The sequence below is a fragment of the Drosophila willistoni genome (assembly GCF_018902025.1).
Source record: "Drosophila willistoni isolate 14030-0811.24 chromosome XR unlocalized genomic scaffold, UCI_dwil_1.1 Seg144, whole genome shotgun sequence".
NCBI lineage: Eukaryota > Metazoa > Arthropoda > Insecta > Diptera > Drosophilidae > Drosophila > Drosophila willistoni.
Genome location: NW_025814057.1, coordinates 6,964,754 through 6,989,521, shown reverse-complemented (window position 1 = coordinate 6,989,521; position 24,768 = coordinate 6,964,754). Strand labels below are relative to the sequence as shown.

Below are 24,768 nucleotides of genomic sequence, written 5' to 3'. Positions count from 1 at the left end.
AATTTTTAAGAATATATCCACACACATGGCTAAAAAGGAATCTTAAATTAACTGAATTTAAGAGGTAAAAGTAAGAAGGTTTAAACGATCAATCGATCAATAGCCCGACTGACTAACTTTAGCTCAATGACTAGCACTTTCTTTGCACTAAATGTATGTGGGAGTTAATTTGTTTATGCAGCAGAAAATTTTACAAAATTTCCAGTTAGCTTATGGTGATTTTCTCAACGCAAATTACAAAGTTTTCCTAATGCTTGACCCTGTTATTAGACAATTTGTAATCAAAGTTCTTTCAACCCTGTATCTCTCCGTCTCTCTCCCCCTCTATCTCTTTCAGTCTATGCTAAGTAGAAAATTGCTATAAATTGGTTGAACATTTTTATCAATTACCCAACGATTCTGATGAAAAAGCAATTTGCATAGCTGAAATGATTTGCCTGTTGTGTGGTGTGGCAGGTGGCAGGAGGGAAAACTCCATTTTGCCAATATTACGCATACGCCCCATACGCCAATTGTTTGCCATACCAAAAATAGAAAAAAAAAAGAAAAAAGAATGTCTATTTTGTAGAACGACCTGTCAAAGGCCAGACAATTTTCACTCATTACAATACACATACACACAAAGAGAGAGAGATAGAGAGATAAATACACACAGTACACCAAAGAGGGGTGAATCCTTCCAAATGGCATAAGGACCCACAAGCAGTGTTCATGCAAATTGCAGGCCAATGCCACAAATGACCACAACAAACAGACATTCCGGCGAAAAGGGAGAGAGAGAGGAAGAGGGAGAGGGAGAGGGAGAGAAGAAGATGGAGCTCGAAAGACCCGAGACTGTACCAACAGAAACTACCCTTGAAACTGACCAGTTGGTCACCCAACCACCCTCTCTTCCCTTCTCTTCTCTTTCTGGCTTTCTCTCACTCTCCACCAGGTGTTGAGAGTCAACTGATTTATGCTTCGTCTATACAATTGTTTGTTAGATGGTCGTCGCTCCTCTGTTCTGTCTCTGTCTTGTCTGGCAATTAAAGCTCCAGTTGAAATGGAGGCCAATAATTAATGTTATACAAAAGGTGACCCCGACATCCCACACACACACACATAAGCACACACATGAAGAGGGTGAGAGAGAGAGAGATAGTGGAAGAGATAAAAGGCTTTACACTTTGCGGTAAGGTAACACACTTGATTCGGTTTGTGTAGGTGGTAATGCAACAAAGATCTATCTAACTTAATTAGTAACCAAAGAGAGAGAATCCTGTTTTGAGGTTACTTACTTACTTAGTTGGTTTCGCCTCTTTGAGAGCTCACTTTCAATGGTCAAGATTTAATTTTGATTATAAAAACTATTTAAAAAAGAAAATTTAATATAAGAAACGCGAACTGATGGCAAACTTCTTTTCTGCTTTTTCTTTTTTTTTTTTTTTTTTTTGTGTTCTGTTGTTGTTGGGTTCTTTTGCAAACGAAACTTTTGTAATAACTCTTGGCCAAAGCGGGTGAACGCAGAAAGTGAAGTGAAAGCAGCAAGCATTAGGGTGGTTGATGGGGGGAAAAGCCATGGCAAAGGCAAAAATTGCTCGTGGAAAATCTGCAAGCACTCATAAAATATTGTTCTTCTGGTTGCTGTTGCTTTTGTTGTTGGTTATTAACGCAAACGCATCGATGTCCAAGAGCACCGAGAGCGACCCCTTCGACTGCCATCCCTCTGTCTTGTTTTCACATCCGGGACTATCCTAGGGAACAAAAAACCGCGTAATAATAAAATATGATACCGAAAAAACCCTGTAAAGCGACTTTCAGACAATTTATAACAACAGCAGACGGAGCCAACGTGGCCCTGGACAGTCGGACTAACGTTCGCACAGACGGAGGGACTGACGGACGGACGGACGAACAGAGGGACGAATGGATAGACGGTAAGTTGGGTAGGAACTGCACCCACAGCCGAAACCGGCTGTTGCCATCACTACCGCTGTTGCTCTTGGCATTCGATTAAAAATTAAAAAAGAAAAGTAAAACGTAAAAAAAAAACCCGAACCCAACCAGGGCAAATATAAATGCCTTATATTGGATTCGGCACATCCAGATAACGAACAATATAATGGAAAGCGCTACAGACAGGGAAGGAGAGAGATAGAGAGAGAGAGAGAGAGAGAGAGAGAGAGGGAACAACTGATGGTTGCCATGTGTGCGGTTATGTGGATATGCGGATGTGGTAGCATGTGGTTAAGAAATTGCAGCTTTCTCTTAGAATCAAATTGCAATGATTTCAAAATGCATTTTAAACGTTTGCTTCTAATAGATTAGGCAATCGTTTTGCAGCTGCATTCAACTAAATAGTAAATGATAGCAATTTAATATGTTTTTTTTTTGTTGTCTTTCAAAGATTGGGGACTCATCTTTAGAACTTTATGGCTTTATGCTTTTAAACTGTTGTTTCTTTTGAAGGACTTGGACTTTGAACATGGTTAAGGCAACTCATTTATGCGAAAGTGATAGAAAATAAGATAGTTTGGCCATGGATTAAAAATATCTTTCAAAGATATCCCAATTCATTTCATAAAGCAACTAACAACAGATGTCTTTTATATGCTTTTCAAGTTTTTGAGCACACTTACATACATAGACAGATCCCTTTAAAGAGTACAATTTTCTGCCTAAAAATGTCTGTTTGTAACCATCGTTTTGGATCAAAGTAATTGTTGATGGAAAATTGTACAAAAAATTGTATATCATTCCATAAGAAAGTTACTTGGAAGTAACTAATTAGTTAAGCTCATTGAAATGCTGATGAAATCTTCTTAGTATATAGGAAATTTCTTTCTTTTCTAAATATTGTATTTAGGGCTACTGCTTTTAGCCTTAATTCTTCTCTGCATTGTCGGCTTGTGTGTTTGTCGTGTCTATTTTAAGAGCAAATTAGAATGGGATGCAAAACTAAATCCCATTTATATATTCGTATAATCAGCATGCACAAAATGATAACCTAAAATTCTCCAAGCTTATGGAAATTTTCAGAGTGATGCCAAGATGAGGTTGTGATGATGGTAGGCGGGAGAGTGGGGCGAGTGGGCGTTAAAGCGTGCGGGTTTGAAGAAGCTTGCAACAACTGAAAACAGTTACGAAATGAAATTCATGTATGTAAATGGAAAACAACAACAGCAATAACATCAGCCACAATGGAAGGAAGGAGAATTTAGTTTTGGATTTTGGTATTTGAACAATCCTAGAACCCCCCGAGCTACCAATCCCCCTTCTCTCTCTCTCTCTCTCTCTCTTGCTCTCTTGTTGGCCCCAAGGCAATACAGCGACTACTATCTAACCTCCACTTTCAGCCCACCGCCTACCACGTGGCTCCTTCTTTAGCTCTCTGGCAGCTGTTAAATTTGATTTATGCTCTACTGAAAAGGCGCACGAGAAGGCGGCGACGGCGTGTGGTGGTTGCGCCTGAAGCTATGCAACAATTTAATTGCTGAGCAGCCTCGCTCGCTTATGCTCTCTTGGACTGCTTATTGATTTATGTGTAAAATGCATATTAATGGCCAAAACTCTGAAAATTGGCTTAGAAAATCATACCAAAAATTTTATTTTAATAACCCAAACAACCAAGTTAGCACACTCACTCAGAGACAGAGATAGAAATAACTGATGGCAGTGAGAGAGTAAAAGGGAGATGGAACTTAACATTAGCATTCTAGCATGCAAATTATGCCAAATTGCATTTCGGTCTATTTATTTACAAGTTACAATTTGCGAAAAACTGCAAATTGTAAAATAGTTTACAAATATTTGCCCATTTATGTGTATATGTGCATACATGCATGCATGCTTGTTAGTGTGTGTATGTTTGTGTGTGTGTGTGTGCGGTATGTGTGTTAACCACTTATAGAAATTTTATTTAATTAGTGTCGCAATTAAATCAGATTAGCAAATATTATAATCTACTTGAAAAAATGCACACCCAAATGCATAATGGCATAAAATGTGTACGTGTGTGCGCGCGTGTGTGTGTGTTTGGATAAATGAAGAGAACATTTTCCACATTGAATTCTCATGCCATTTTACATATTCTATGCTCTTGATGTTTAACTTTTAATTCGTCCCGCAAAGAGAAAATAATGAGATGATTACATAACAAATCGAAATAAAAAAATATTTTCCCTTTTTGCAAATTAAAAGTGTATTTAAAAGTTTGTGTCTTTTCTTCTTTTGCTTCATTCATACTTTTCATGGATGTGTAAATTAATTAAGCTCATTTATTTTAATTGCCTCATTTCATACGTGAGCTTAACATTTATAGATTATATATGTATGTATATATTTAATGTGATTTTCATACATCAATATTGGGTATACATATATGTACATATTATTTATCTCATTTTATTTTGTGTTTTTTCGGTCGCTTATTGTTGTCATTTTGTTGTGCTTTGTTTGTAGTAAATTAAAGCCGTTGTGATAAATCACTGACAACAATCAAGTTGCAAATAAAAACTTTTCCCAGACCAAGTGCCCCGCCCTGCTCTCAACGCTGCTCCCCCTTTCGCCACTCTTGCAAATCTACAACTTGCATATATGAAAACGAAAAACTCACAAAAATCATAACTTTTTTGAACGCTACATTTGTCTATTTAAAATTTTGCAATGCATCAAATTGCACAGTGGTCCATGATATTGAGAGAAAAGTAAGAAAATGTTGCCTGATTTCATTTTGAGCATTTAGCCTGTTCTTAGAAAGTCTCTTAACATGGTTATAAGAGCGGAAAGTTGTCGCAAGGACAAACTTTATTTAGATAAAAGCAATTCATTAGCAAAATTTCATTTGCATTTTCATTATTTCGATAATGAGGTAGATCCACTGTGCCCATACATACATTTCATATTCAGAAAACTTTGGCAGAAGCCACAGGAACAATGCTGGATGGATTTTCACCCAAAAACATTGGGGCAATGGGACCCCAAAAGCCATGTTCTGCGTCCTCATCAGTCCACCAACCATCACTGCCTCTGTCTCTCTCTCTCTGTCTATCCTCCTCGCTCTTTGTATCCCCCTCTCATTGTCACGCTGCTGCTATCTCTAACTAACACCCAACTAAGCAGATTTGTGATGGCGCGTCGCATGAATAATTTGCCAAATTAATAAATAATCACGGATTTTCTGGTTTGTTAGCTCGACTTTTTTGTTTTTCTGTTGGTTCTTTTTTTTCCGGCCAACTGGCTGGCTCCCCCCTCACCGGTCTCTGGTTTTCTATTCTTTTTATATTTGTTCCTCCTAATTCAAATGCCATGAAATTTTGTGTGTGCTCCCCAATGAGCAGGCAAATTGGTTTTGGTGATGTGAATATGAATGGGAAGTGAATATTCACTACTAGTAGGTAGGTGAGATACATATGTATGTATGTAGATACAATGTTGCCATGAAAATGGAAGTATTCAATGGGGAATTGTGTGAAGTTTGGTGCCAGAGATTCTAATGGATATTGAATAATTGGAAAGTAGAGAGGGCATGGGAGTTAAAGAGCGAAAAAAAAACAACTACGAAAAACTAGAGATTTCGATTCCAATTTGCATAATAAAATAGTTGCCCGAGGTAAGCTAAAAATCTTTTCACATATATATATGTATATATATGTAAGAAGAGACATAGAGAAAGTAAGAGAGAGAGAGAGAGAGAGAGAGAGCGAGGGAAATGGATGGATGGATGGATAACCGCTGCTATGGCAATTAAGAAATTTTCACTTCCGTCTGTCATATTAACGGAAATTAATTTTCAGTGTGGCATTATTTTGCACCATCCTTTTGGCATCCTTCGTTCTGTTTTTTTTTTTTTTTTTTTGTTTACTATAACAATGGCCCAACTCAACACAGTCCATCCTGCTATGTGTCCTGTCTCTGGTTGCATGTTCTCCTCCTCATCATCATCGTCGTCGTCGTTGGCGTTGTCGTTTCTGCAATTTTTCTATAATTTTCGCTCTCTTTTCTCGCGTCCTGATGTTCATTTCCTTGTGAATGCACATAAAATGGCAGGCCAAAGCGAACAAAAATGAATGGATTCCGTTTGCCCACCCACATGTGTGTGTTTGTATATATTTGTATTGAATGCATCGTCATATGCATGACTGACTGACTGACTGTATGAATGAATGGATGACTGAATGAATGAATAAGCGACTCAGTGAGTGAGTGACTGATGGGCAAAAGTTTAATGCTGCATATGATGAATTTTCCTCATCATTCCTGTGACAATATTTTAAATGGAAATTTATATATGCACATTTATATGAAAATATTTTACAATAAGACTTAAAACCAAAATGCAATTAAAAATCAGAGACTAATGACCCATAATTCATACATATTGTATACATACATACATACATATACATATATAACAATATTTGCATATAACTTGAATACATTTAATATCAATTTTCTTTTATTTCTTTTCATTTTAGGTAAGCTTTGTGCCATATTCCATAAATAATTCCTTTCAAAAATCGGTAAGCTTCAACAGATATGAATAAAATAATCGTGAATGTCTTTTTTTTTCACTCCCCCCCCTATATATGTATAGCTGTAGTTTTATTTGTCTCTAATCTGTGCAAAAGTTTTTGATAGTATTTCTCTCTTAACTTTACTTTGTCTTGTGTATCACATTGACAAACTAAAATCTTAGTGCAACCAAGCAAATCGCTTAGCAATTCATATACATATATATACACATATATATATTTATATATAGTACTATCCTTCCCCTTTTCATGTGGTGGTTGTGGTCCTCTTCTTCTGCTGCTTCATGCTGCAATGCAAATTCAAAATGCCAGAGGAAACTTGCTGCAAAACCAAAACTATAAATTTCATATCATACCATCATCAAAGAAACTAAATTCCTTCCTTGAACTAACCTCACTTTTCCCCTTTCCATCCCTTTTGGCCGGCCTTTGCGATTCTTCCTGTTTGTTGTCAACTTAAACTTGGTCAAATGCAAACTTTAACTTGCCTAGACAATTGTTTTATATCTAACTATTTATCTATATTATATATACATGCATATAAATTCTAAAATAGAGGAGAATACCACACGCAGAGTGCACAGTATCACAGAGGGTGAGGGAGAGGGGCACTGAGGATAAAGACATGACAGTCTAGCAAAAGTTTTCAATTACGTCTGGTAATTCGAAACTCTTGTCCAATAAGGAAATCTACATATAACAGCAAAACAAATCCCCCAAAGGCATTCAAATATCTAAAAGTATTTATGCTTACTCTAAAAAAAACAAAAAAGAAAAAGAAAACGGCAAACCAAAAGAGAACAAAAATAAATAAATCTATACCAAAACATTGCATTTGAATGCAGTACAAAAAGATCAGGTGTCTGGCAACTCTGCACCGCTCAATATTAGTTGTTTCAAGTGAGTTTATTTTTGTTTCGCTTTCGGCTAAGAAGTAATTCTTAGGATAAAGCTTAAATATTTGAATTTGTAGGGTTGTCAAACTAACCAAATGGGCAAATTTTTTTGATTTAAAGAGTTGCCAGACTGTAAATTGAAAGAAACACTTTATTTAAGTAAAACTTATAAACAAGTCGATTAAATATTTATTTCTTAATGTGCCTTCCAAGCCCTGCTCACACTTACTAGTTCAGCTGAGCTTACACTGCCCCAAAAACAATTGAAAAAGATAAAAAAAATATACATATTGGAAAGTTCAGAGACAAAAATATGTATATATTTTTTTTAATTGGCTGACCGCCACCGAGAAGAATATAGATTTACCTTTACCAAACCAACCGCCCTCGCTTAACACCTTAATGCCCTGCGCTCACGGTCTCTCGGTTAAGCGGATTTAAAATGCAATCTGCCAATCTGTTACTCGACTTTTGCGTAAATTGAGTTTTCCTCCCGCGGTCCGCACCAAAAGTTAATTGCCGGCACAATGTTAACCTCGAAATGTTTCTTGCTGTTTCTGCTAGGTATCAAGTTGGCCTCGACTACTCCAACAACGATAGGCCAAAGCGAATGCAAGGGACAAAGGGCGTAGCGACAAGAACGCGCTAAGCAAATGGAAAGAAACATAGATATTATAATTTAATTAAGTGCCATTAATTTTATAATTAAATTAACTATGATGGAAAGCAAGAGAAGACAGAGACAGAGAAAGAGAGAGAGAGAGAGAGAAAAGTATGGAACAACCAGCCAATGTTATGCTAGCCAAATGAGTTGCTTCCGGCTATCTGGTCTTATCTATGTATCTTTTCTCTTCTTTACATTTTAAACTTATGCATTTTTTAAAGCCTACATTTGGGGGGTGAAACAAATGAAGAGCCAAAAGCAACTTACACTCAACAGAAAACATTTCAGAACTAAAACTAACTAAAACCAACTCAAGTTTATCCATTGTGGTTATGCGAGTTTTTTTTGTTTTTTCTCTCAGTGCATACAAATTGCTGCTACCCTCAAGTGCCACCTTATCGTGAAGAAAAATATATATGTGTATGTATGTATGTATGTGTGTGTGTGTGGATATTTTTCGCTGGCGCGCAACTTAATTAAGAATAAGCAAACGCTTCAAAAACACAAAATGAAAATGCCACAGCCGACGTGTAGATGTAAAGAGTGTACATACTATGAGGAAAAGGCACTAACTAAAGAAGACAACATCTCCACTGCTGGTGCGGGTGATGGTGGTGGTGGTGGTGGGTCACAGAGAGGATGGGATGGGTTGGCAATAAAGTGCGAGCGAACAACAACAACAGCAACAACAAGAACAACGATGACGACGAACTACAACGATGGCGACGATGCGCTTGGAATAACAAAAACGGAAATGAAAGTAATTTAAAGTGGTATTAAGTTGTTCTATGAGAACAGGAAAACGAGAAGCATGAGCAGGAGGTGCAGTCAACAGTCGCTCGACTCTTGAACGGAAGTGTCTACTCTCACATATAAGTCATATGCAGTCATAACAAGCGGCAACTGAAATAGCAAATACTCCAAAAAAAAAAAAGAAGAAAAACTGAAAGAAAGTTCCTCCGACAGTAAATACTCTCCCACTCACACGAGAGACTTGAGCAAAAACATCTACTTTTTTTTCCCCTCCTGCTTGGTTTTTGAAAGCTGTCAACTTTTGTGAACAAAGGGAATGCGGAAAAAGCTAGAGAAAACCCAGTGTATTACACCAACTATAGGATACTCTATAATTTTGAAGATACACTTCAAAACACACTACTTGCCACTTCCCAATAAACTGTCTTACGATAAATTTCGAAAAAGAAGTGAACTAGGAGAAAAAAAATTGAACATAACCAAACTTAACATATTTCTGCCATTCGACTTAAACCTTCTAGAGTAATTTACATCTAAAACTAAGAGAAAAAGGAAAGTAAAAGTCATAGATAATCTAGCCGAAGGAATCCTTTGGCCTTACTCATTCACAGCGGGTGAAAGGTTGAGACACCGACAATGAGGACAAAGGCAAGCACCACCACAGCCATAAGGACGAAAAAAACGAAAAAAAAAAAATTCCTCTAATTCCTTTCCACTTTTTCGTGTAATCGTTAACTCATATTTCGAGGGCGGGGTGGGGTGTGTGTAAATAGGACGTGGGGGGCGGGTGACTGTCGGAATTCCTTTATTTTATTTATTTTACTTTTCGTCGTTATTTTTTTTTGTTTTTATTCTATTTATAAATGACAAACGCCCGACATTCGCTGCGTGAAGCCAAAATGCCATCAATCAAACCTTCCAAAAAAAAGGCACAAAACAAAGGGGAAAAAAGAAAACTGGAATCTGAAATAGAGTGAGAAATGTGGGGGGAAGGGGGGTAAATGCAAATACCTATAAAAACTAAATAGAAGGGAAACCCTTAACGAATTGCATGACAACAACAAGGGGAAGAAAGTCGGAAAAAACCGTGTGGTGGCAAATGAGCGGGGCGGGGGGTGTGACTCGTTCAGTTGTCTGGTCTGACAAGGACTTCTTTTGCTGTTCTTCATTTAAATAGATTAAATTAAATTCTTAGTTTTTACATTCAACACCCCAAGAAGTAAGCAGACAGACTTTTTTTGCCAGGCTCCAAAAAAGTATGCTATGGTAAACATAGACTTGTAAAGGGTATTTGGTAGTTACTGAAACTTTAAGAATTCAGATTTTCACTCTGACCCTGCAAAAAAGGCTAAGCACAGACATTTAAACCAACCAACTAAGCATTTAAGACTCCCAAATGTATGCTACACTTCATATGGACTTAAATTACTCACCTTCTACTAATTAAAGGGTATCTCATAGTTGTTTCGTACTAAAGAAGTCAAACTGGTAGTGGGCTTAGCTTGTTTTCAAAGTAACTTTTCGATATGTTGCCACGAATGGGCAACATGTGGCAGTGGCAACAATTTTGAACTCATGTAGGCGGCAAAGTTTTTCGTCTTCTATTACTCTTACTCCTTCCATTTTTTTTTCATATTTCATTTCGTTTCGTTACGTTATGTTACGTTTCGGTTCGGTACGTTTCGTTAAGCATCTTTGCCGCCACTCCAACTGAAGGAAAAGTTAAACTAAAGTCAGGAGAAAGGAGCAAAAAAAGTAAAAAAGAAGAAGGAAATCTGACAGCAGGCGTTGCTCATTAAGCCAGCAGAGCAGCGAGAGGAGCACACACACACACACACACCAGAGAGTGCAGGACATAAGTATATACATATATATAAATGTGTCTGTGTATGTGAGTGTGTGTGTGGGTCTGCTTAAGTTGTCACATCCTGAAAACCACAGTTGTATGCTATACTTGGTCCATGGGGCCAGGGTTGAGCATTCACTCTCTATCTCTCTCTCTCTCTCTTTTTCTTTCTCTCTGGCTCTTGTTCTTTCTCTCTCTGTTTCTGTATGTCTCTCTGAGCATAGCAGCAGCTTTGAGTTAATTGAATTCCTTGTAGTTTAAGTTTATATGGGCAAAGTCATAAAGTTGTTCCGCACCCACACTCTCTTATTCTTTCTGACATATCCAGGAATAAGAAAGAAGGGAATGAAGAAAAGTCTCTCTGTGTGTATGTGTGTGTGTGGGAGGTGAAAAGGCTTTTAGCTTTATCCACCCATACACCCACACGCAAAACACTCGTGACGCGGCACTTAAAGTGCTTTATTATATGCAGAAAGAAAAAAAAGAAACCATCACTCGCTTCTTATATAATAATCAAAAAGAAAACCTATAAAAAAAAGCAAAGTTCTAGGCTAAATTATGACACGGAAATTGTTTTTGTAGTACCTCATACAATTTGAATAAGAACAACTTAAGAACATGATAAAATTCATTTTATATCAAAACATTTCAAACATTCTTCGCCCGTACATATATCTAAAAAAAAAAACTCCTTCTTAACTGCTAAAATATTTGAAAATTCATTCAACTTATTCTTAAATTACTCGTTGTCATTATGCGGTATTTAATCCTTTTCGACTTCAGCACTTTTATTATCTTCTCAGTTTCCACATTTTCTTCCAAGGTTTTCAAACATTTTTCAAGAGGGTTCTTGGTCTTTCTTCTACCAGCTTAATTATACAATTTTAAATGTCCCTTTGTTGGTTTAAGTTAAATTTTTAATCGAATATAAAGTATTTAGCTCGTCATATTCAAGTCTCCTTACTCTCTCTTAGAAATCCTTTTCAAAATTGTTAAACTATTTAAATTATTACTCAGTTGTTGGTCATTTAATGTTGAATGTTTTGCCTGATGGGCTCCAAAAAAAAGCGATGCTGGGAGGATTATTTGTAGATTCAGTAAGAAAAGTATTTCAAAGAAGTTAAAGCTCTGAAATTTGATTTTCATTCGATATTTTCTCAGCGAGTAATGATAAAACAAATTAAATAATCATGGTCTCAATGTACTCAACTTCTTCTTTTAAGACAGCATTAAATCTGTAAGTAGATAGAATGCAAATCGTTGTTCCAACATTTTTCTGTATACTTTATGGTAATTGAGTTTGATTTTGATTAAACTAGGAGCGCTTTGTGGTCATAAGAATGAGCGAGATGGCAAGTGTGTGCCATATGTGGAGTGACATTTGCAGAGTATTTTCTAGTCAATGGTAAGGACTTTATTTCTCTCCTCTTGGTTAGTTATATGAAAAGTTGTCACATTTATTTTGTACCGGAATCGAATATTTAAGTGTATTTGCACTTAGCTGTCCGCATGTTCTCGTACTTCTTTTGTCTGCCTTTCCTCTCCCCGTCACCATCCTTAGTTAGTTCGCCCTCCTAAGAAGCCCAACATACTGTGCCCGTTCGTCCTGTCAACAAAGTAGCCATTTTGTATTCTTCTCAACGCCGCAATGTATGCTGCAAAATAATTAATTACAGCATTCTCAATGGCAGCGCCAACAACGAAAGCGTTGTTGTTGTCCTTGCTACTGCTGTTGAAAATTGTTGTATCCTTGACATTTAGCAAAAAAGGAAAAGAAAAACAACAAAAACAAGAAGGCAAATGCTTCGTCTCCGGCGTCGTCGACGTTGTCGTGCAATTCTCGTTGTTGGCTCCTCCGTGCGTCCAACCGGAAGTGAATTTGAGTGGGACGACAACAACGATGTGAACGAGAACACTTCGTTTTTTGCGGTATTTTCTCGCTCTTTCTGTGGTGACAAAAATGTTTTCCCTCTGCACTCCCTCCTCCACCTCTAGCGCGGCTATCTTCCCAGAGGGGTCGACCAAGAGTAGGAGATTCACCCACGCTAAGCACACCAAAACGAAAAAAAAAAAAAGAAAACCCAAACTAAAAGAGAGCAGAGAACTTTATTTGGCAAGAGCGTAAAATGCCTTTAGGGGAGAAGTGGTTAGAGATTTTCTAGTTATGTAGCTTCATTTGTTCGCCCCCCACTACCACTCCTGTTCCTCCTTCTCTTCCACTGCCTTCGTCTTCTTCTTCGTCTCCTCCTTATTCATGCACTAGCACAGTGGTTACATTTCTTGCGGCTAGAAACGGAATTTGATTTTGCTCATTTTGGTACAAACTAATTTTGCATTTTCCCCTACTTCTTCTTGTTGTTGTTTTCTCACTTTTTCGCCCTGTCTTACTCTCTCTCTTTCTCACTTGCCACCATTTTCTCTATCTCTCTAATTCACTATTTTGTTGTTTTTTGTTCTGTTAATGCGTCGCAGCTGTTGCTGATTGGTTTTTATTTTATTATTTTGGCATATGTTTTGGGAATAGTTTGTTTTCTACCTTCCCTCCCCGTTCCGCCCCTCATTGTCAGAGTGTGTGCGTGTGTGTGTGTGTGTGTGTATGTCTGTGAGCTAATGATAATGGTCGCCTAGGGGTATGCGAAATAGAGTGAATAGGCCCGAGAGGTGGAGTTCGTGGAAATGGAGGTGTGTGTGTGTGTGAGTGTGAGTGAGAGAGATTTTGGGATCTAGAGACCCTAATTAGATTAAAATGTGTGACAAATGTAGCAAAATTAAGCTCCAAAATGATGAATGTGACATGCTGGAACTTTGAAAGCTGCTGCCAAATTGGTTTATATTCAATTATTGAAAAGGCCACAACATAATTTTGCCTAAAATTGTTAAATAATTTGACAAAGGCCATCTTTACTCTAATTGCAGTTAGTTGAATTGGAATTTACATATTAATTCTTTGTAGGTAATTGAAAGTACTTGGAAATTTCTGCTATAAATTTTACAGATACATACTTCTTGAAGCATTTTGTTTTAAAATAGTTTGCAAGTTTTACATTTATTCATTAAAGTGGAAACCGTTTGATAGTTTAGTCAATTTACCTAATGCTTTAATTAGTTTGAAAAGAGTTTGTAATTTGTTTTTAAACCAATTATTTTAATTTGATTACCAGTTTAGTGACTAGACTAGAATAAACAGAAAAATTTGAATAGAATCCCAAGAACTAAACTACTAGAGAAGATGTTAGTTAACAACTTAAAATCTGCAATCATTTATTCAATCTCTGTTATTCATTTAAAGTGTTTCCAATAGTTTCACCTCTGTTTTAAAGGTATTGTGAACGTAATGAACCAACCATCCATCATCTTTCAGAAAAAAGGAAAAAATTATTAAAAAAAAGGGGAATCAGATTCTATTTTTAAAACTGCTTGAACTTTACTCGTCATCCATCAAAAGCAATTTTCAATCCCAATCCCAGAGACGCCACCACCTGCACCTGATGCTGTTCCTGTTGATGCTAAAAATGGGAGAAAACAAAAAAAAGAAGAAGAAAAAATCTACTTAATATGCACAACTGATGCCTCTTGCCTCGTTCTCGGATTATTATATGAAAGAGGAAATAAATTCCTTTTTATTTTAAATGCCAACTCACTTGTAGGCCATTTTCTTCTTTTTTTTACTGCTTTGCCTTTCGCCTTTTTCCTTTTTTCCTAATATTTTTTTTTTTTTTTTTTGCATAACAAACTTTTCTTTCATACGCCTAGCAATGTTAATTAGGTTGAGGCAGAAAGCCAAAGCTGAAATCCACTTGAATCAACCCACGCCAGGAAACCATGACGCACATTGGAAACAGAGAAGCAGCCGCCTACGCAAAATAAAAAATTATAATGGCAAATGGCAAACTCGTAGATTGTAGGCTGTAAAAGTAGTAGTAATATTAGTAAAAAAAAAAAAAAAACGAATGATGGCTCCCTCTAGCGGTCGGTAGTGGCTATCCCAAAACAACAAAAAAGGCAAAGTCCTTTTTCAATGACATTGTCAGGGCCAACAGCAAGCTCTTAAACTGAAGGAATTCTCCTTATTCAACAGGTTGCAGAGACAACGACTGGCCAGCAAATAGAACCTCCCACCTACCTTTTTTACCCAAACATCCTTCCATCTAATACCAACAAAATTCTCCTTCCACACAATTTGCCTGTTGTTGTTCTTGTTCTTGTTGCTGCTGCTGCTGCTGCTGTTCTCGGCCGCTTTTCAATCATGGCAACGCTTCGTGGTTGTGTTTCTTCTTTCTCATCTCACTACCAATTTCCTCTGCTTTGCCGTATTTCCTTTCTATTTTTTTGTATAGCTCTCTATCGGTGTGTGTTCGTCCTTCGTCCTGTGTGTGTGTGTGTGTGTGTGTGTGTGTGTGCTGAGGCTGACGCAGTGGCAGCGACGTTGCAAGGCCGATGAATGTGTTTCGCCATGTTTCCTGTTCTGTTTCAGTCAGCATCGGACAACGTTTCGAGCATAATGTGCTGTTAGTGTACTGCTGCGTGTGCGTGTTACCAGAAACAATAAGTAGAAAGAAAGAAGAGCAATCCAATTGCAAAAAAAAAGAAAAAAACAAAAAGAAAAACCGAAACATATCGCAATCATTCCACCCACCAGCGAACATTCTACCGGCAGCTTGCGTGTGTGTGTGTGTGTAAGTCTCTGTGTGTGTCTGTGTAACAGCTGTTTGCCTTTTTGGCCAAGAAAATAAAACGGAAAGTTGTCATTAAACAAATTTTGTTGTTTTTTTGAGTGATTTTATACTTGTTGTTGTTTCTGTATTTTGCATTTTTTTTTTTTTTTTTTTTTTGTTGAAGCTTGACACTTGATTAAAAAAGTTTCGTTTCGGTAAGTTTTTTTTCTTTTTTGTTTTTTTTTTCTTCATTCATAGGCAACATATGGCCACACCTTCAATGCCACCCACCGATTCCATAACCAATGCCGGCTTATCCTTTCAACTGGTCGGTCGGTCGGTTGGTTGGTCTGTCGTTTTTGTCAATATTGATTTTTGTGTGATTGTTATTTATTTTTCATTTCAATCTACGCTCCTCGGCTCGGCATTTTTTTTTCCCCTACCTCTTCCTCCTGATAGATGATTGTTTGTAATTTTTTAAAGCGTTGACAGAATGGACACGACAATTGTTGTTGTTGTTGTTGTTTTTGCCAATAGATAGATACATTTGCCATATGTGTGTGTTGTCATTTCTGAAGGGTAAGAGTTGATTGAGCCTTGGCTTAATGGCACAGACGACGACAATAACAGCTGTTTAGCTATTTTACCAGCAAACCAGCATCCAGCCTGATTGAAGGCTATATGTGGGCGTGTCTTGACTGCGTAGATTATTGTCATTTGTTGTTTAACATTTACTTCCGCTACATCTAAAAATAGCAAGAAACATATTTAGTTAAATCAAATGATTCTCTTTCGGCAAACAAAGGAAATTGTATCCCAAGAAATACATATATATTTGGAATTCTATATAGACATGTGTTGCTAGAATTTATACATAATTTAAATTAATTTAATTTCTCCTGTGAGGATCATCCATATTGAGCTGTATTTCGAATAGCTTATTGCTTTTGTTTAACATATCGATTGACTTCTTACCATATTTAAACTCTAATTTAGTTGACTGACTTTTAATAATTGAATTCTTTTCTTATTTCTTTTAGGTAAGTGCCAAACCTATACTATCTTTTAAAAATTCATTGCCGGTAAGTTATATACACTCTAATGCAAAAGTGTTTGAGGTTATACCAGACTAGAAAGTTGCCAGATCAAACAAGCATTACTTTTGGTAGATAAATACATCGATTTTCAAATTGCAGTAACAATTTGAGGCTATTATCAAGTTTTATTTACGTTAAAAGGTTGCCACATCAAGGCAAAAGTCCATAAGGTGGCCAGACTGTCAGACAAAAGATGTTTTCTTTTATAGCAAAACTCCTGATATATTCCAAGGAAAACTTTTTGCTTTCATTGGTAGTTTATTTTTCATTTACAAGCATTTTCTTTGCCTTTTGATCTATACGCTTGACCACAGAGAATTCTCAATCTAACCACAAGTTTCTGCTGTGGTTAAAGCAGAAATCGAAATCATTTATAATTAGAGAAAAGAAAAAATAAAATTCCTCCCTCCCTCTGTCTCTGTCTCTGTTTGGGGTTTTCTTCTCCTTCTCCACATTATAATGCCATTTTCTCGAAAAAGGGAAAGAAAATGGCAAACCGCAAAAGGCAAACGGCAAACGGCAAACGGCAAAGAGGCAAAAGACAAGAAAACTTCAAACACAATAACCATAACAATAAAAATTGCCAAAAAGCAGGGACACAACTCGCTCCAGTAAAATGCTCAAGAAATAACCAATAATAAGGGCAAAGGGAATCAAAAAACAGTGAGAAGAAACAAAAAAAACAACAAAAATGAAAAGGGAATCGAACAACCAAAAACTCATGAAATTACTTTGCAAATAGTTGCAACAAAGCTCAAAAAACAAAAAAAAAAAAAACGAACAAAAAACAAAAACCAAGAAGAACAAAACTCACACAAATAATGAGCATTGAGCGATAAAAATGGAAAGCAAGAGGAAAAACTCCATGGGGAGCAAAAAGTGAGGAGAATAGACAAAAGAAGGTTATGTAATTTTTTTTTGGAAAACGCTTTCAACTTTACCCTGTAAATACCCTGACAAAAATTGAAAGGACTCTTTTTTTTAACCTTCTTCTTCTTCATCTTCTTCTCTCACGTTACTTAATCTAAACTGACAAGTTTGATTCTCACTCACAATCAATTCTGTGATCTGAAGTCACTAAATAAGTATGAGAAATCACATCACAGTTGGCAATGTGAATGTAATCAAAAGGCATTTGAAATTTGTTTTCTATAATTATTCAGTCAGAGCCAGCTTCATTCAGAGTGTTAATTCGTCTCGTGTATGTGATTGTGTTTAAGTTTATTCTCTATAAGCTATCAAAGAGAGAAAAAGAGATTAAATGAAGCGTTGCTGCCTAGATGATCAACTTAATTCTTTGCCGTGGAAATACACAAAAGTAAGTTGGTGTTAATTCTTTAAAAGAATAGCACAATCATCTGTTAAAAAGGTTTACAGGGTACACAGGGTCGAAAGTCCTTGTTGCCATTGTGTATGAAAGGGCTAAAAAACTTCGCAGGAGAAGTTTCAGATGCCAAATGGCAATCCCCCTGAGCCGGGGGAAAACAAAAAAACCAAAAAAAAAAGGAAAGAAAAATGGGCGTGACTGTAGTTTTTGTCTTCTTTCTTTCCATTTGTTTGCAAGTTCTTACTTTTCAAAAGTAATTTGCACAAATTTCCGCAAATGATTAAGACATTCAAAAATGGGTGAAGCATATTAAGTGAGAGGAGACGACGCAAAAGAAGGTGAAGTGGAGTGGAGTGGAGTGGAGTGGATAGATGGTTGGATGGGGGTCTGGTAGGTAGGAGATCATCATTTGCAGAACTCATTCAAACGCTGGAAACATCAAATTAATTATCATCATAAAATTATGCAGAGTATCAGCCCCCCCAATTCAACCCATCCGCATACTTCACCTCAAGTATGGTTGGGGGGTGGGGGTGGCGCAGGGTAGAAAGAAAAAAGTTGCAACAAAATATTCTTCTCTCCTTTAGCTGCCTGCCACAGGATGCTGTCCGCCCCTCATCCCCCCACTCCCCCACTCACTTACCCCGTTTACCCCTATTGCCGGCAGACAAAAGTTTCATCTTTTCTCCCACTTTTTGAGTGCGTAATAAATGTTTACGCAAATTGCATATTCTTGCCGGAAGTGGAGCTCCAGCAGACAAAGTGTAGGAGGACATGCAGGAGTAGTAGTAGTAGTAGTAGGACAAGGAGGGTGTAAAGAGGGCAGGCGGGCTGCCTCAGAGCCATCTGTGTGTGAAGGTGCCAAGTGTATGTCCCTACTCGCTACAGTATTTTATATGAGGTGCCATCATTACTTAAGCGCTTCTCCCTTTGCCTTTTTTTTTATTTGCTGCTTTTGCTAAACAAGTTAAACTAACTAGGACAAAATAATACCACTTTGAGAATAGTTTAGAAACTTTTAAAAGCGACAGGAAGCTCTAAGTGAACATAGTGCAGGATGGGCATAGTATTTGAAAAAGTAATTGTAATTAAAATGAAATTAATTATAACTACCTTTTACCAGAATAATGATTTTGTGTACTATACTACAGTGGTGGTGATTAGGTTTGAAAACTATCGACTAAATGCATGAAAATTAAGTCGTCGGCAAAACTTCTCTTCTCTTCTCTCTCGCTTTAGGCAAAAGTAAATAAACTCACTAATACATTTGCCTTCTCTCCCTGCTCTCTATAACTATTTGCGAAAGTTTTCCACTGCCAAACTTCTTGACAATTTTGCAGTAGCTAGCTCGCTCTCTTTCTCTCTTGGCCGGGTTGTTTTTGGGTGCATACCAAAAAACATTTAATTTCAATTTGGCCTAAAACGCAAATGCAGCAACAAACAAGAAGAGAGAGAGGGAGACAGACGAAGAAGAAGACGGGAGAAAGAAAAAAAGCGACAGCAACTTGCAGTTTATGCATTAATTCAAAAATCGTGTTCAGAAGCGAACCGCAACACAACTCCCTTACCCCTTTTCCCTTTCGCCACCGCTAACCGACCCTTCTTCCATCATGCCACACACATGTGGAAAAGTTGGCAACTCTGGAGCAGCACCAGCAGCAGCAGGGCATGTGGTGCCAACAACTCAGCCAAGCGAACCCTAAAAAAACAAAAAAACAAAAAAAAAAAATAGAACCTAAACCAAAAGGAGCCTCAGGATGTTTTTACACCTGCTACACACACACACTCTGAGAGGAGAGGGGAGGAAGCAACTTGGAGAAAACTTCAAGTTGAAGTTGGAAGTTAAAGTTTGCCTCTTTCTTCTTCCCTGAAAAAGGAGCACGCAACTCGAATATTAGTAGGGAGAAATATTTGCCAGGAATCATGAAAATGAAGGCACACAGGCTCAGCACAGCTGAGGGTAATGGGTGATAGGGGTGGCTAAGCTGGAGGCCACCAGAGCACAGGACTAACAGACATAGTTGTACTGGCTAACCAAGCAACCGACCGAGCAACATGTACTCCTCGTATGCCAGGCACACGCCAAGCAATTATCCTTAAGGAATTTCTTAATTTTAGGTAAGGCCTCTTGCGTCCTTTTTGCTTTTTCCTCCCTTCCTCAAATCTACTTCTGTTTTTTAAAGACAAAAAATGACTTTGTGAACTCGACAGAAAGAGACGGAGAGATGGAGGCTAATGCCCAGATAGACAGACAGTCAGGACCTTTTCTTGTCCTCGCCATCGTTCTCGTGCAGGACGTGTCAGCAGCTTCGTGCCTTTCTTTTTTTTCTCTCCTTCTTTTTGCTGCTGCCTTTTTTTTTTTTTTCTTTTTTTGTTGTAAATATCATTAAGTTCTTCGCGTACGTGCCAAATGGCAGTTTAATTATATATCTAAAAAAACAAAAAAGCAAAGAAAAACTCTACGAAAGTTAAGTTCAGAGCCCAAAGAGAAAGAGATAAACGATAGCTAGCGAAAGACAGAGAGAGAGAGAGAGAGAGAGGGAGAGAGAGGGAGAGCGCGCGAAATAGAGTAGGAGTATTTGCAATTAAAATAGAAATAACATTAAAAATTGGCGAAACTATAGAGTAACGTACGTTAAAACAGCACATCGAATGTAGAATACTCTAAAACAAATCTAAAGAGAGCTTTGCTCACAAGAACAACATGGTAGATGGTGATCAGGAATATCTATATACACATATAGATGTATGAAGCAACTTCCTTTTGCCTCTGAAACTTTATTTTCATAGCCTTGAGATATTAGAAGAGACAAACAGAAAGAGGGTATAGAAACATCCGCGCGATGAACTTCTCCAAACGAAAATTTGCGCTTCGCTGAGTTTTAATGAGCCTGGCCGGAGGGATGGAGTGGCTGGTGGGGGGGGGAGGATGAGTTGGTGTTTGGGGCCAGCCGGATTGTAGGTAAACGAACGTGTGAGTTATTAGAGTGAAGTTAATGAAGCAATGGACAAAAAAAAAAATAGAGATAGTAAAACATGGCACCAAAAAAAACAAGACTGGGGAGACAGACAGGAAGAAATGAAGAGAGAGCTCTAGGAGCCAGATAGACCGACTGTGAGAAGACAGACAAGAAAAGCTGTCTCTAAGACATAAAGTTTGGCAATCAACTTCAGTTTTTCTTTTACCTTTCTTTCTCTCTTCTTTCTTGTGATTTTTTTTTTTTTTAAATCTTTTTTGTTGGCTCTCCTTGAGTTTTGAAAAAATTTTGTTTGACAACTTGATTAGATGGCAAGCAAAAAAAAAGAAACATTAATAAGAAAATATGCATAAATTAAGCATTAAAGCAAATTTTCGTAATGGAAACTCTTTTAAGTTTGTAAAAACAGAAACTTGAATAAAGTTTTTTTCTGCTCTTTCAAAAACAAAAACTATTTTGAGAGCAAAGACTTCAATATCTTTTGAGCTGAACTTGAATTCATATTTGGAGGTCACACTTTATTAAAAATAAAAACAAAAACTGATACTGATTATTTGCAAGGGTATTTAATCTTAGTCATGGCAAGACTTTGTTCGATTTTTTTTAAATTCAGGATTTCATTTAATACCATTTTTATATACAATCAATTTGTTTCTATTTTATGCCATTTACTTTTGATATTTCTTTAACCCATTGCTTAATCCATGAAAAAATTACCGAAGAAGTCATCAAAAGTTATTCCATCGTCACTTTGGTAATCTCTTGGTTTTGTTAAAGTTTCAAAAGTTTTCTTCAAGTTTTCAACTATTCCAATTTGATGACCCAAGCCAGCCCAGCCCATCCCAGCCTCATCATTCCATATTAATAAGCATATACAAACAGAATAAATTCCCGCTACAATACTACATACATATATAACATAAATACATATATGTATTCCCCCTCTATCATCTATCTTGATTTGCTTTCTAAGATCAAATGACAAGTTCATACATTTCAGTCACTTTCCAAAACGACAATTTGTCAAAATGGGTAAAAAGAAATATCGAAAAAACAAAAATCCCCCAAAAAATCTCAGAGTTAAAGGCGTTGAAAAGTAAGAACAAAAGAGAAAGGAAAACAAAACAAGAAGAATCAGAGCAAATACGTGAATGGGCATCGAGATGACTAGAAAATGCAAAAATATTGATTGATGTCGACCACAAACTAAGGCACAAGAGGCAGCTCCAATGATATGAGAGATGGGTGACGCAGAGTAAGAGAGAGGGAGAGAGAGGGTGAAGAACTCTAGAGATATAGAGGTAGAGAAATGAAGATTCAATGATTGATAGTGTCACATAAATATTAACAATTCATGACGCACAAGTTTCGGGCCAAAGACTTTTCGATGACTAGAAGAGAAAATGTGCAAAAACCAACAATTTCGCCGACGTACATACGTTCACATTGTAGAAATACCATTTGATTCTTTAAATACCCTATACAATAATATGTGGAAGTCATTAAAAACTCAAAAAATATATATATTTTGAGGACTTTGACCATAATTTTAATGGTATCAACCTATTACATTTTAATGGTAAAATGTCTAATGATTACTTAAATCACTTTGATTGAACAAGAATATATATTAAAGGAACTAATATACTCTCTCAGACATTCAATGGGTAAATGTAGGGTATGCAAAACAACCTTAGCTTCTGCTTTCTCACGCAAAAAGTCATGGAATATTAATGAAGCTACAAATCGGAGGTGACAATGCTCCACCTACCAAAACATTCCACCACCACCACCCGCCAGCCGCCTCTCCTTCATCTACTCCCTCTCATCCTAGCAATACAATGTCAGCAGCTTCTGAATAAAACCAAATCAAAGCAAACAATGGGCAAGTGCGTGGATGCATAAATAGGCTGGAGAGCTAACGAGAACGAGAACGAGGCGAGACCAACTGGAACGAAACTGGACAAAAGGTGGGCCCCAACAAGAAAAAATTGTGTGAATATTGCAAGCAACGCGTTGCATACAATCATGGGACTATGATGCATCCAGGTCCTCATCCTAAACACAATAGTGTGTTAAATGCAAGACAAACACGCAAAAAGCAGAAGAAAAAAAAATGAAAAAGATGTGAGATGAGAGAAGAGAGAAAGAAAGATCTGTGAACCTGAAATTGAAACTTTTGCCTATTGGATGGATGATTGGATGACTGGATGGAATGGACAGATGATAGAGACACTACCCCCATGTTTCCTTCCTTGCCTTTTGTTCTCCACTTGCATTTCTCCAGTCACGTTTGACATTCATATTTGTTTTGGAATTATGTGTGTGTGTGTTGTTTTTATTTTTTTTTTTTTTGTCGTTGTTCGTTTTTCTCAACTGGCAGAAGTTGGGATTGCGTGTGCCAGGGGTTTTAACATTTCCTTCGTTCCGTTTTTTTTTCCTTGTTCCTTCTATTTTTTGCTTTTTATTTTTCTGCAGTTTCTCGTTTAACTTTGTTGACACTTCGTTTGATGAAGTGTTCGCTCTGGGCTGCTGCCTGATGCTCCTTCACCTCTTCAAGCTCTACCCCGCCGCCACAGAACCCCCTTGTTCATCCTTTTCGACTCCTGCTTCTGGCATAATTGAATATGTCTTCCTTTTCTCTATCGCTTTCTCGCTTTCTTTTCTCTCTCTTCCTCTCTATCTCTCTCTCTTAGAGTCTTTCTATCTAACGCTTACTCTCAAGTTTTGAATTTCTATTGCTAAATCTTCTCGTGCCCAAGCTCCTATCATCCTTCTGCGCCCCTCACTCGCCGCCCGCCCCCCTCTGCACAAACCATTCTCAATGGGGGAATTTTCCGTAGCTAAAGCGAGTCGATTGGGAATTTGCAGAAAATTGAAAACGAGACGTATGATTGAGATGTTCCTAAAGTCAGAGAGATATTTAGAGAAGAGAGTTGCCGGATGTCGTGCCGAGGCATGCACCAGGGACCAGGGACCAGGGGCAGGAGCAAATGCAGTGGCAGCTGATTCTGAACTATATAATAATAATGATGGCATGGAAATGAAATGAAAGTACGTGTATATGATAACGCTGATGGCTGTTGGTGATGGGGTAAGAGAATCATGAACACAACAACAACAACAACATCATCATCATCATCATCGACATTCTCCTTCTCGTACCAAGACAGTTCAATAACAGACACAAAAACTTGAGAAATATTTTGAAAATCGCAAAAGCGCGCAAATGGTTGATGGAAATTATGTTTTAAGGAATGCATCTTCTAACTTTTCAAGGCTTTTCTCCTTTCATTTCAATCAGCGAAATATCTAACAGTCACGTTCAGCATTAAAGACTGACGAAGAGAGAATGCAGAAGTAATTAAATTAATAAATTTAAGATATGCCAATATAGCTGGGAATTAAAACTAGATGCCATGTAGAAAGTTTTCCGATAGATTAAAGAATCTACAGCTGTTTGCTTAGTTGCTGGTCAGTTTTCTTGTTTTTACTGTCTGACAAACATCTCAATTTACTAATAATCCAATTATTAACACTTTTGAATACACCTGGGATAGATCAAGTCCAAAGTTACCACACACACACACACACACACTCAGAGAGGCAGAAAACTTTCTGCCTGTTTAAGGGAGTTCATTTGCTGTAAACTCTTTACCAAGCAAAGGGAAAAACTTGCCACTTTCACTCTGGTCACATACGAAAAATCCCTTGGGTAACCATTTACTCCATTTTTCTGTCTCTCTCTTTTTCTCTGTGTCCCCTTTGACATATAAACTTGACCAATAAGCACTTAAAACTAATCTCTAAACACCATCTACTTTTACCTTTTTCTTTCTCTTTGCAGGTAAGTTTGATAATCCTAAACTCAAAATAACAAACTCAAATAACAAAAAACACAAGATAAAGAATAACCCAAGGGTAAGTCGTTGCAATTTTCTGTTTAATTATTAACTAAAACGAAAAATAAAAACATAAAAAAGGAAAGGAGGTAACACAAAACAGAAAAAAACGAAGAAAAAAATGTGGGAAAGATGTAA

At 37.2% G+C, this 24,768-nt stretch overlaps 1 protein-coding gene and 1 long non-coding RNA gene across 4 annotated transcripts in view; one reads left to right on the top strand and one right to left on the bottom strand.

Moving 5' to 3' along the window:
• Positions 1–24,768, top strand: part of LOC6639197 (protein alan shepard) — a 150,596-nt gene that overhangs the window by 85,184 nt on the left and 40,644 nt on the right. The gene's annotated exons all lie outside the window — the stretch shown is intronic.
• On the bottom strand, positions 13,928–14,340 carry LOC124460682. Its single transcript, XR_006954706.1, has 3 exons — positions 14,313–14,340; positions 14,100–14,177; positions 13,928–14,025 (listed from the first exon to the last, which is right to left on the bottom strand). It is a non-coding gene; the product is annotated as an uncharacterized LOC124460682 (long non-coding RNA).